Source organism: Tachysurus vachellii, chromosome 9 (genome assembly GCF_030014155.1).
Source record: "Tachysurus vachellii isolate PV-2020 chromosome 9, HZAU_Pvac_v1, whole genome shotgun sequence".
NCBI classification, from domain to species: Eukaryota; Metazoa; Chordata; class Actinopteri; order Siluriformes; family Bagridae; genus Tachysurus; species Tachysurus vachellii.
The window spans coordinates 11851771-11865778 of record NC_083468.1 but is presented as its reverse complement, the minus strand read 5'-3'; positions in this window follow the sequence as shown (position 1 = coordinate 11865778).

Below are 14008 nucleotides of genomic sequence, written 5' to 3'. Positions count from 1 at the left end.
TGCTCTGCTTTCCTGTTTGCTCTGTGCTCTTGTTCATGCCCTGTTTCCTGTCTGCTCTGTGCTCTGCCTTGTTCTGTCTGTTTTTCTGTTTCCTGTGTTTTGGATGATTGTTCTGCCTTGTTCTGTCTGTTTTTCGGTGTCCTGTGTTTGGATGATTAAACCGTTTGTCTGCAATTGGATCCTCGCTCGCCTTTGTCCTGCATCACGACAGAACGACTAGCCTAAAAATGGATCCAGCAGAAATTTTGTTTTGTGTTCGTCAGGAAGATTCCCCAGTCAAGGAATATGTTGAAGTGTTTGTGGACCTGTGTAATCGGGTGGACTTCGGAGAGAAGGCGCTGAAGGACATCTTTCGGCATGGACTGGAGGACAAGCTGCGTTATCTGATGCCTCTTGGCCGAGAGACAGGGTCTTTTACAGACCTCATCAACCTAGCGCTGCTCTTGGGCGGATCCTCTCTGAGCGTGATCAGGGTAGAGAGGGGCGCCGGCCCTAAATATTTTTTGGGGGGGGCGGCAGGCATCGGGGTCCGTGGTCTACAGAGACAAACAAGCCACGGACACACGAAGCCTCTACAGTACCTCGGCCCAACCCAGTCCTGTGTACACCTGTGACCGAGCCTGTTCACATGGCTGCTAGATCGGAAAGCTCGGTCGAGGCCAGTGTGAACCGGCTGATCGCCAACCTGGCGGATACCCCGATGGTGTCGGTTTGGGCGGCCGGCTTCCCTACGGCACCTGCTGAAGCACCCGAACCTCCTGAAGCACCCGAACCTGCTGAAGCACCTGATGTACCCAAACCTGCCGAAGCACCCAAACCCGCCGAAGTACCTGAACCTGCTGAGACACCCGAACCCGCCGAAGCACCTGAACCTGCTGAGACACCTGAACCCGCCGAAGCACCTGAACCTGCTGAGACACCGGAACCAGCCGGACCGACGGTACCAGCCGGGCTGACCGGGTCACCCGGAATGACGGAGTCAGGTAATTTGGCGAGTATGGTTGCGCCCAAGCCCCATAGACTCTCTGCCATGCCTGAAGGGCTTGGTTCCGAACTCTGTGCCCTGTCCGGGATGGATTATTGTGAACCCTCTGCCTGGTCAAGAATGACTGCGCTTGAACTGCTCTACCTAGCTGCTCTGTCTGTCCCTAGTCTTGTCTCCCTGTCTCTGTCAGTCTTTCTCTCTCCTGTCCCTACCCGTAGGTCCGGAGCACCTCCAGCACCACACTGGCCGCCACCTCCGCTATGGTCTCTGGCTCGACCTGTAGCACCACCCTGGCTTCCAGCTCTGCTCTGGTCTCTGTCTCCACCTGCAGCACCGCCCTGGGCGCCGACTCCGCTATGGTCTATGGCTCGACCTGTGACACCACCCTGGTCTCCAGTCCTGCTATGGTCTCTGGCACTGCATGCTGTACCGCTCTGGCCACCTGCTCTGCCGGCCCAGCCCTGGCCTTCAGCACCACCTTGGCCTCCTGCTCCGCCGGCTCCGCCCTGGCCTCCTGCTCCGCCCTGGCTTCCTGCTCCGCCCTGGCCTCCTGCTCCGCCGGCTCCACCCTGGCCACCTGCCCGGTCAGCCTCACCACAACACGAACTCGACCCGCCCTTCCACCCTTCCAGACGCCTTGGGAGCGTCTGGAAGCCGCTCGTGGGGGGGGGGTCTGTAATGAGTCTGTCTGTGCTTTTGCCCTGTTTCTGTCTGCTGTCTTTCCCTATTGTTAATTGTTTGCTCCGCCCACTCGTTTGTTCCCACGGACACTGATTCCCACGGACACTGAACTCATTCATTCCCTCAGGTGTGTTGTCTTTGTCTCTGATTGTCTCTGCTTTGTTATTGATTCCTGTCAGCTATATACACTCTCTGGCTGCGCCGCCGTGTGCCTTGCTCCCCCCACCTGCCTCGCCGTGTGCCCCGCTCCCCCCTCCTGGACCCCGTTGGGACTGTCAAGATGGATTGGTGCGTCGGGAGCCGTGCCTCGAGGGGGGGTACTGTCAGGGCTCTGGGACCCGGATTTTGGCCATGTGCAGTTGTTTGTGTCATGTGTCTGCCCCGCCCTTGTGTCTCTTCCTGCTCGCTTCTGCACACCTGTTCCTCATGTGTCTGATTGTCTTGTCTATTTAGTTGAGCCACGTTGCCTTGAGCAGTGTGGAATCCTCTGTTGTCTTTTGTTGTCGTCTTGTCTTGAGTCCGTGTTCCTGTTCTGTGTTTTGTTTTAGTTAATAAATCCTGTTTTTTTAATGATATCCTGCATTTGGGTCTGTTTTATCCCCGCATCGCTGACAGTAAGTAGCAGCATTTTTTAATCAATTCTAAACTTACTAGGTAGCCAGTGTAAAGATGTTAAAATTGGGGTTATATATATTCATATTTTCCTGTCTTGGTAAGAAGTCTGGGCAACTGCATTTTGGACTTACCGTAGCCTATTTATTAAAGATGCAGTACAACCACCCAGTAATGCATTATAATAGCCCACTCTGGAGGCTATGAAGCATGAACTAGCTTCTCTGCATCACATAAAGATAGGATGTTTCTTAGCAAGCACTTTGAGTTCATAAAACTCAGGACTTTTAATAGTTCCCATAATATTAGAGTCTACTAAAGGCTGTAGAGTGTTTTTGTCTTTAGCTCCTAATGTCAGAAACGAGTGTCTCCATAGAATGGAATTAGACCCAAATGCAGGTATAGGTTTGTGGTGTATTAGGTTATACACCACAAACGTATAACCTAAAAAGGGAGTTTATTAAGAATAATACACTGGAAAAACATCAAACCAAAGACAGCATACCAAAGACACCACAAACGCAGGAACACTGAAACACAAGGACTCATCAGAATACACACACAATACAACTGGTATAAATAAAAAAGGCATTTATAGAAAACACAAGGGACAGATGTGCAGAGGCAGGAACGGATAAGAATATTGAAAGGCAAACACACGTGAACAAAAAAAGCATATGCTACAAGACAAAACGTCTCCCTAGTGTTCAGACAGGGAGGTTCAAGCTGTTCCTGACACATAAACTCTGGAATAGCCTTCCTGCCAGTGTTCGAGGAGACACACCCTCCCAGTTTAAATGTAGATTAAAGTCTCTTTAGCCCAACATACACATAATACATACTGCAACTGTGAGCTCCAGTAGATAAACCTTATTTTCTAGTTCTGGTTAATATTATGAACTGCAGCTATACTAATTTCTCTCCATTTGCTTCTCTATTTCTACCCATCCTGAGGCATCAAGAGATTGTGCCAGCTCCAATTGTGTGCCACTTCTTGAAGATTTTGGACCTGCATTGTGGAGAAGCCAACCCTGTAAAGATCCTGAGGCATCTAGAGATGTACCAGCTCCGATTGGATTCCGCTGAGGATAGTGAACATTCAAAGAGAAGTTACCAACTCCATGTGATTTCTGAGGACAACAACCTCTTAATCAATACACAATTGCCAGACTTTATATGAGTGTAGAAAGAACATTACTTGTAATTATATTTTCAGGTTTTATAACATTTTATAATCACACCCTCCAGTGTTACCAAAATGAGGATGGGTTCCTCTTAAGATTTGACAAGCTTCAATATTCTTCCCTCTGGACTCATCTGCCCTGATGCTCAACATCTACATCCCCACACACAAAGGAGGAAATGTCCTGGACCTGGTTTTCACCCGTATTTCCCCAGCTACAGACATGACAGCTACTCAAATTTACAATTACAATCTACTCCAATCTCTGGTATCATCACCTGGTATCCTTCACCCTCACTCTCCCAATCCTATCTAAAACTAACTTTTGCCTCTCTCTCTTACCTGCCACAACCTCCAGTCTGTCACCCCTTCTTCTGTAGCTTCTGTCTTTCTTTTATCTCTTCCCGATACTGACTCATTTTCCTCACTACCCTTGGACTCAGCCACAGACACTTTCCTCTCCTCTCTTTCCTCAACCATGGACTTTCTCTGCCCTCTGCCCACTAAACCCAAGAAGACTTCTTGTTCTGCTCCTTGGTTTTCAGATATGTTGCACAACAATCGAAGAGAGATAAGCTCATCTGAGAGAAAGTGGAAGAAATCACAACTTGATGCAGATCTTGACTCTTACTTTACACTCCTGGCCATGTTCTCTTCAGAATTCTGCCAAGATTTCCTTCTACAAGGAAATGCTTGAAGCTTCGGCAGAAAACCCTTGTCTTTTTTTCTCTATTCAACCTCCCGTGGCTCCACCTGCTTCATCCCTTCTGACTGCTGAAGACTTTGCTTCTTTTTACCACAAGAAGATCAGGAAAAGCTGCAGGACCTTTACTTCTGCCCCGACTGCATTTATGTGTCACAGTCAGGATTCAACCCACTCCTTCATTGTCACATTTCTCAACTGTAGTAGCAGAAGAGATTTTACAACTCAGAATTGATCCATTGGATCCAGTCCCCTTCCACTATGCTCCAGACTGTCCCGCAAGACCTTCTGCCCTTCATCACCAAGCTCATCAATGGATCCCTAACATCTGGTTATATAACAACTACGTTCAAGAGAGCAAGGGTTATTCCCATCCTGAAGAAACCTGCTCTAAATCCATCAGTCATCAGTAACTACAGACCGGTATCTCTTCTCTCTTTTTGTTTTTTAAATTCTTGAAAGCATTGTCTATAATCAACTGTCTATCTCTCATATAACAACCTCCAAGATCCTAACCAGTCTGGCTTTAAAGCAGCGCATTCAATAGATAACAGCCCTTTTCTATGTCTGAGATACTACATGCTGCCAGATCAGCCAAGCTGTCATCTGTCCTCATCCTCCTTAACCTTTCAGCAGTGTTTGATATGGTCAACCACAAGACTCTCTTGTCCACCATCAGGAGTCTTGTAATTTGTGGATCAGCATGGGAATAGATTGCTTCCTACCTGGAAGGTCACTTCATATCAGTTAACATGGAGGGGAGTGACGTCTGCTCCATGCATACTCTCCAATGGTCATATCAGTTAACATGGAGGGGAGTGACATCTGCTCCATGCAGACTCTCCAATGGTGTCCAACAGGGCTCAGTACTCGGTCCTCTTTTTTCAGTTAACATGGAGGGGAGTGACATCTGCTCCATGCAGACTCTCCAATGGTCATATCAGTTAACATGGAGGGGAGTGACATCTGCTCCATGCAGACTCTCCAATGGTGTCCAACGGGGCTCAGTATTCGGTCCTCTTTTTTTCTCCCTGTATACTTATTCTCTTGGTAAAATTATTTCCTCACACAGGTTTTCCTACCACTGCTATGATGATGATACACAATGTATCTTCTCTTTTCCACCCTTAGATACCACAGCTTCTGTTCGGATCTCAGCATAACTGGCAGACATATCATTGTGGATGGCAGCTCATCAGTTGAAGCTCAATCCTATCAAAACTGAACTGCTGATCATCCTAGGTATTCATCCGCAGATCATGATCTTGCAATATCCCTGCATAACGATCTGATCTCCCCTTCAGTCACAGCTCGCAACCTTGGGGTATCTATGGACACTCAATTGTCCTTTTCCTTGCATGTTGCTAATGTGACACGCTCAGGTGGTTTCCTTCTCTACAACATTAGAAGGATTCAGACATTTTGTCCACACATGCTGCTCAGGTACTTGTTCAGACTCAAGACTGGACTACTGCAACTCACTGCTGGCAGGTCTATGAACGCAATTCATCCTATGCAAATGATCCAAAATGCAGGACATCTTTTTAACCTGAGGGGTTCTATCATACCATGCTAGAAGGTGGTAGCGGTTCATAGCTGCATGCATCAGACATGCTTGCCTATGAAGCCAAAAATGGACCAGCTCCTTCTTACCTCAAAGCCCTCATCACTCCTCTCACTGCACCTCGCACCCTCAGAGCTACCAGCACTGCTCGACTATTCCCACCATCTCTCAGGGTAAGAGGTAAGTACACAACAAGACTCTTTTCTGTTCTGGTACCGAGGTGGTGGAATGAATTTCCCCTATGGGTCCGTACAGCTGAGTCACTGGCTATCTTCAAACGAAGGTTGAAGGCCTACTTCTTCATGAAATACTTGAAGTAGCACTTTCTCCCCTGTTTGCTGTATTTGTGTAAAAATAAAAAACTTTGAACAATGTTTTAGGCTCATGGTATCTTAAGTCTGTAACCTAGTGAACCAGAGTTAATATTCAATGATAGAGACTTAAAAGCACTACCAAATGCTGTAAATGTAATGTAAAGTTTCTTCCTCTTACATCTAAGGGAGTTTTTTCTTGCCACATTCATCCAAGTCACCTCAGACTTGCTCATTGGGAAAAAATACAAACATAAGTCTAATATTAATCTTGAATCTTTGTATAAATCTTTGAATAATATTAACCTTTCTGTACTTTTTGCAATATGTTCTGTAATGTTCTTATGGGTTAAGGCAGTGTCTATTGTTATTAGCGCTATACAAATAAATTGTAATTTTAATTTGCAAGAAAAACCTGACATCGCTATTATAACTCATTTATTGTGTTCACTATCAGTGTGTTATATATATTTCTTCCTCATTATATATTTCTGGTTGTTTTTTTTTAATTTACACTCAGTACCTTCGGCAGTAATGCGATTCCATACATAAACCACTTAGTGACACTAGGGACTTGTGCTGGCTGCACAAATTTAGACTTTAGTCTTCAAGTCTAAAAAAACCTTTTTAGTCATTATTTAATAATTGTTCTTCTAGAAGTAATTTTCTCATGAAAGACTCTCTACCATCTCATTGACTGCTCATGGTTCTCAGGCTTAAATGTAACAATAAATGTAGAATTATAATAATTATTTGAGATGCTGAAGATGTACTTTAGCAGTATACTCAGGCACTCTACTAAATATTTACTGCTTGCTATTGCAATGCAAACATCGCTCTTAGAATTTTGCTTATATTTTGTGCAAATGTTCATGTGTGTATGATTACTTTTCTTGCCATTCCTTTATATATATATCATGACATAAAAACCTATACACACTACACACCCCATGCACACTCATTAAGAATGTAGCAGCAGGACCCAACAGGCATTGAACTGAGTGTAATCACAAAAAAAAACTACAGCCATGTCATGCATAAAAATGATCAGCTCATTAAAGAGATTTTTTTAAAGGTATTTTAGCACACAAATCACATGCTTGTTAACCCTCAAAATAAGTGGAATAACAACTACCATATCACAGATATGTGATACATTAAGACACAATGAGGAGAATTGCATTATGGGTATTCTAATGATGTCATGTGCACATGAATGGACTACCATAAATCTAAAATAATATATAATAATTATTATTTAAAAACTCCTGTTAAATGCAATCATTATGGTTATTGGCTTTGGTAAAAGTAGTTGTTTCAACAAATTTACACACGTGTACATGTACTGAATAACATGCAGCTGCAGTGTCAATCTTGAATTTAGAGCATGCAATCACTGCTCACATTTTCTTCAATGTTATTATTATTATTATTATTATTATTATTATTATTATTATTATTACTACATCTGTTTTTGCAATTATCTCCTTCTACTGTATTCAAGATTTCCACCTTTCAAAAAACACCTAAATATCTGATTAGCATTAGTTTGGCATTATGGCCATTCCTCTCATCAACAAGCCTGCAGACAATCTGCACACAGGATATGTTTTGTTTTTCCACGTCATTCTATGTAACTAGAAAGATGTGTGGTTCCTGAAATTCTGAAGCCAGCCAATCTAGCACCAACAACTATGCCACAGTTATATAAATTATTATAAATTGTAGGTGTACAGGTGTTTTATTAAACACCTGTACACCTACGTATTTATGTATTATACTAGACTAGACTACATGGAATATGTAATATAGACCTGCAGGTGGCAGCCAGACGGTACCTCAATATGTTTTTGATTGCATGGACTAAGGAACTCTCTGGAGCCATTAAAAAAAAAAATCTAGGTGTAGTTACCAAAAGGGGTCTAAACTGAAAATCGGTTAAGAATAGTGAAGGAAGAAGTGAAAACAAAAACCTCACAGTTCTTGAGATATGGCCTCTATGCTAAATGAAAAACTGGAGTCTGTAGAGGGAGTGAGTGCATAACACCTAAGTTTTGCATCTCTGCCATGTATGGTTCTGGCATGTACACTTCAAAGGCAATGTGTTGTAAATATGTTATTTCTAATATATTTTCAATATCAATTTAGGTCTATTTTTTGGACTTTATCATTGGATGAGCAAATGTTGCATCAGCAAAAGAGTCTTAATAGGCCACTAGTTTGATATCAATTCATCTGATCAAAACTCTGTAACCCCAGTACAGTATATCTGCTAAAATTTAAAAAAAAAAGTAAATTAAACATTTTGTCATGGTTAAAACCACCAGACCTCAAGGGAAATATGTTAGTACTGACACTTTATATTTATATAATGAGATGATTTAACTACACCTCTGTTATCAATTATGATATTAACAGAACTAGCAAGAGTGCAAGCAAGTCATACACTGCTACAAGGAGCTTTATTTCAAATTGCCTTAGTTTAGTTTACTAGAGGTCAGTGGTCCAGAGAGGTACTCAAGACAAGCAGGTATGCTTCACACATTTTGTGAAGAGCTTTGTTTACCTGAGAAAAGCAGCAAAGAGAAAGCAGCGAGATTAATCAGTTTTTGTGAGTAAATTCCATTTTTTCTAAGCCCCTGTTAACAAGAACAACAGTGGAGCATGTATTTGAGCTTCTGACTGAATCAGGAATACAGCAAAACTTTAATTTGACACTATTGTAGTTCAGAGGGTTTTGTACAGAGGAAATTGGAGGCAGGCAGTGGGTTTTATTTTATTTTTTACTTTTCAACTGTACTATTTGGTTCTGTGTGTTCAACTCTCTCACATATCTCTGCTGCCACTCACTGCAAAGGGACAACAATCATTACTACAATTAAGCACAGGTGTGTAATCCTTACCACTTGATCCACTTCACTCTTCATTCCCAAACCGGTGCTTGACCACACCCTGCTTCCAAAGCAATTTGTGAAAGTAGGTCTACAAATATTCTAAATCTAGATGCACAAAGGGTTTGGGATATTATGCAAATGTATTAAATAAATAAATAAATAAATAAATAAATAAATAAATAAAAGTGGCAGAGATTCTTAATTCAAGTGCTCTTTAAAGAATCAGGACAATATGGGTTAAAATGCACCAGAATGACAACACAGCTCCCTGGTGTCACTACGGAATTGATTAACCATTTTCAGGAAGTGTCTATGATGTGCTTATACTGCCACCATTAGGCCAATTATGGTCTTCTCCCTCGCCTGAGTAGGGAAAGTTTGTAAAACTGACCAATTTTCATGTCTGTAGAATATATGGTTCAGTAAATAAAAATAAATAAATAAATAAATAAATAAATAAATAAATAATAATAATAATGCACCATTTTAGAGATTTTTCTCACACACATGGCTCCTAATTTGCTCTTAAGTGGTTTTAGAAGTATTTCAGATCAGTTAGCCATAAGGTATATGGAAAGATTACACATAAACTTAGCTATGTCCCCTACAGGTGCCTTTCAGCAGTGTTTGATATGGTCAACCACAAGACTCTCTTGTCCACCGTCAGGGGTCTTGGTGCCTCCGAATAAAGCACTGTACTGTATATTCCTTTCAAATGTTGTGTAGACACCTATATTACATCATTTGTTCTTGACTGATTGATTTTTAATAATTATTAATGGACAGACATTGCTGAGCAATTTGACACATGTCTGTCTTACAAAAGTATATTCCTTGTCCACCTTAATTTACATGAGTTATGACAATTAAATTAAAAATTAATAAATAAAAATAAATAAATTAAATTAATAGCAATGCTTTATGGCAAATTTGAGTTTCATAATGATTGATCATTTTTAATCCTATTAAAAGCCATTTGTGCTGTAGACATTTAAGTTGGAAGAGTGTGTATATGGTGTGGGTCATTGTAGTCCATACAGTTGATTGTGCATTTGTGTGTGTGTATGTGTGTGTGTGTGTGTGTATTTTGCTCGGTACAGTTACAGTTCAGTTATTGAGGAGTTTGATGGCTTGTGAAAAGAAACTGTTACACAGTCTGGTCGTGAGGGCCCAAATGCTTCAGTACATTTTTCCAGATGGCAGGAGGGTGAAGAGGGTCTGAGGTGCGTGGGTCTGAGGGGTGTGTGGGGTCTGATGGGTGTGTGGGGTCATCCACAATGCTGTTGTCCTTGCGGCTGCAGCGTCCATGATAGTAGGAAGAGAGACTCCAATGATCTTCTCAACTGTCCTCAGCTGCAGGGACTTGCGATCCAGTATGGTGCATTTCCCAAACCAGACAGTGATGCAGCTGCTCGGAATGCTCTTAATGGTCCCTCTGTAGAACGTAGTAAGGATGGGAGGAGGAAGCTTTTCTCAGCCTTCGTAAGAAGAAGAGATGCTGCTGGGCTTTTTTGGTGATGAAACTGGTGTTAAGTGACCAGGTGAAGTTCTCCGCTAGATAAACACCAAGAAATTTGGTGCTCTTGACGATCTCTACAGGTGATCCGTCGATGTTTAGCGGAGAGTGGTGCTCTCCTGAAGTCAACAACAATCTCTTTAGTTTTATCAACATTCAGAGACACGATAACTCTACACCAGACAGTTAGCTTTTGCACGTCCTCTCTGTATGCTGACTCGTTCTTTCTGATGAGACCCACCAAGATGCTGTTCCCAATCCAGACAGACTGAGGTCTCCCAGTCAGGAAGTCCAGGATCCAGTTGCAGAGGGAAGTGCTCAGTCCCAGCAGGCTCAGCTTCCCAATCAGGTGCTGAGGGATGATTGTGTTGAATGCTGAACTAAAGTCTATGAACAGCATTTGTACGCAAGTGTCATTATTGTCCATGTGGGTGAGGGTTAAATGAAGGGCTGTGGCAATGTCATCGTCCGTGAAGCAGTTTGGATGATACGCAAACTGTAGGGGGTCCAGTGAGGGAGGTGACTGGGTCTTGATGTGCCTCATGACGAGCTTCTTGAAGCACATCATTACAATAGGTGTGAGTGTGAAAGGACAATAGTAACTGAGGCAGGACACTGTAGAATTCTTTGGGATGGGGACGATGGAGGTTGTCTTGAGGCACATAGGAACAACAGCACTGGTGTATAGGGAAATGAAGACATATGCTAGCTGTTCTGTTCAGGAATGTTGTCTGGTCCAGCCTGCCTTCTGTGGGTTAACTTTGCATAGAGTTCTCTTCACGTCGGCCGTGGAGAGACAGAGTACCTGATCGTTGGGGGGAGGGATGGTCTTCCTTGCCGCTACATTGTTCTGCATCTCAAACTGAGCGTAGAAGTCATTCTGAGTATCTGGGAGGGAGGCATCACTATCACAGGCAGGTAAAGCTCTCTTGTAGTTTGTGATCACCTGTATGCCCTGCCACATATGCCGGGTGTCACTGCTGTACTGAAAGTGTCTTGGATTGTCGGGGCATGTGCGAGCTTTGCTTCTCTGATGGCTTGGGACTTATTGGGCCTTGCTATTCTTAGGGCTGCCCTGTCCCCTGTTCTGAAGGCTAGGTCTTTAGTCTTCAGCAGCGCATGCACTTTAGCAGTCATCCATGGCTTCTGGTTGGAGTGTGTGGTGATGGTCTTGGAGATGGTCACATCATCAATGCACTTGCCGATGTAGCTGGTCACTGATGCCGTGTACTCCTCCAATTTGAGGAGTCGCCATTGGTTGCAGCCTCCCTGAAGATGTTCCAGTCAGTGCACTCAAAGCAGTCCTGAAGAGCAGAGGTGGCTCCTGCTGGCAAGGTTTTTACCTGCTTCAGAACCGGTTTAGAGTGTCTGACGAGTGGTCCGTATGCTGGAATAACAGAGATGTGGTCCGAGTAGCCGAGGTGGGAGTGGGGCTCTGCACGATATGTGCTGGGAATGTTTGTGTAAACAAGTTTTAGCATGTTTCCCCTCTCATTGCAAAATCCACTAACTGATGGAAATTAGGGAGCACTAACTTGAGATTTGCATGATTGAAATCTCCAGAAATAATAAACAGGTCAGGTTTGGTGTTAAGGAAATGGGCGGGTTTGGTGTTAAGGAAAGGAACCTAGACAGGTGGTGGTTCTAATCAGATAGAAATGGCTGTAGTTAACACTTTTTTCCAGAGGAGAGGGGAACAGAGTTGCATATAAGAGTGAAGGTAAGAGTACGCAAGTAGACAACATTTTATATAGACGAGGATATCTGAGAGAGATTAGTGAAGAATTCAGACAGAAGCTAAGACAGGCTTTGGGTGGTCAGGAAGAGCTTCCAGATGACTGGAAACTGCAGAATAGCAGAAATGATCAGCGAGACAGGTAGGAGGGTGCAAGGTCTGTTATTTGGAAGGGAAAAAAAAGATGTGGAAGATGTGGAAACATGGTTGTGGAATGAGGAAGTACAGGACAGCATTCAGAGGAAGAGACTAGCTAAAAAGAAGTGGGACATTACAAGGAATCACAGTGCAGAGTGAAGATGGACGTGGCAAAGGCCAAACAGAAAGCACATGATAAATTGTATGCCAGGTTAGAGGGAAGGTGAGAACGACTTGTACAGATTAGCGAGACAGATTGATAGATATGGGAAGAATGTACAACAGATTAGGGTGATTAAAGATAGAGATGGAAAGGCACTGACAGGTGAGGTGAGTGTGCAGAGAAGATGGAAGGAATATTTTGAGGACAGAAGGGGGAGGAATATGTGAATATTGTAGAGTAAGAGTTATGGAAGATTTGAAAGGATGAGGTGTGATGAGTGATGAGTGTCTGAGGAGAATCAAGAATGGAAAGGCTTTTGGTCCAGATGACACATGTGGAGGCATGGAAGTGTCTAGGAGAGACAGCAGTGGAGTTTCTATCTAGATTGTTCAACAGAATTTTAGAGAGTGAGAAGATGACTGAGGAATGGAGGAGAAGTGTTCTAGTGCCGATCTTTAAGAACAAGGGTGATGTGCAACATTGTAGCAACTACAGAGGTATAAAGTTAAGGAACCACACAATGATGCTATGGGAAAGAGTAGTGGAAGCTAGGCTAAGAAAGGAAGTGGATCTTTGTGAGCAGCAGTATGGCTTCATGCCCAGAAAGAGCACTACCAATGCAATTTTTGCTCTGAGAATATTAACTGAGAAGTACAGAGATGGTCAGAAGGAGCTGCACTGTGTCTTTGTGGATTTAGAGAAAGCATTCAACAGGGTGCCGAGAGAGGAGCTATGGTACTGTATAAGGATGTCAGGAGTGGCAGAGAAGTATGTCAGAGTATTCAGGATATTTATTAGAGGAGAATGACAGCAGTGGCCTGCGCCATAGGTCAGACAGAGGAGTTCAAGGTGGAGGTGAGGCCACATCAAGGATCGGCTTTGAGTCGCTTCTTGTTTGCTATGGTGATGGAAAGGTTGACAGATGAAGTGGATGGTAAATGCATTTACAGTTTGCTTTACATATACATTGACCATGAGCGTACGAGAGAAGAGGGTCCTCAGCTCGGGGCATGCATTTGTGTGAGAGCAGAATCCTAAGATTCATTCAATGTATTTCTATGGGGATTTTTAGGCTGTTCAATCACCTGTATTGGGACAACCATGTCAGATTGGTTAGAAAAGTCAGAGAACATATTTCCTGAACAAGCTACACCTCACCTTATGGTCAAGAGACCATAACAAACAGTGCGGTGCTACTTAGTCGACAAAGATTTGTATGGATGAAATACTACTACTACTACTACTACTACTACTACTACTAATAATAATAATAATAATAATAATAATAATAGACAGACAGGCTGCCAATACTTTTCAGAGACAAGTGGTTCGTAAATGGTGCCAAAACTTTTGGATAAGAGCAGTCAGAATGGTTGCCATTAATTTTTGAAGCAAGTGGTCAAAACTGGTACCAATAGTTTTGCAATCAAGTAGACAGATTGGATGCCAAAATTTTGGAGGTGAATAGTCAAAATGGGTGCCAATACTTTTGTAGGAAGGGGTCAAAAAGCATGCCAATACCT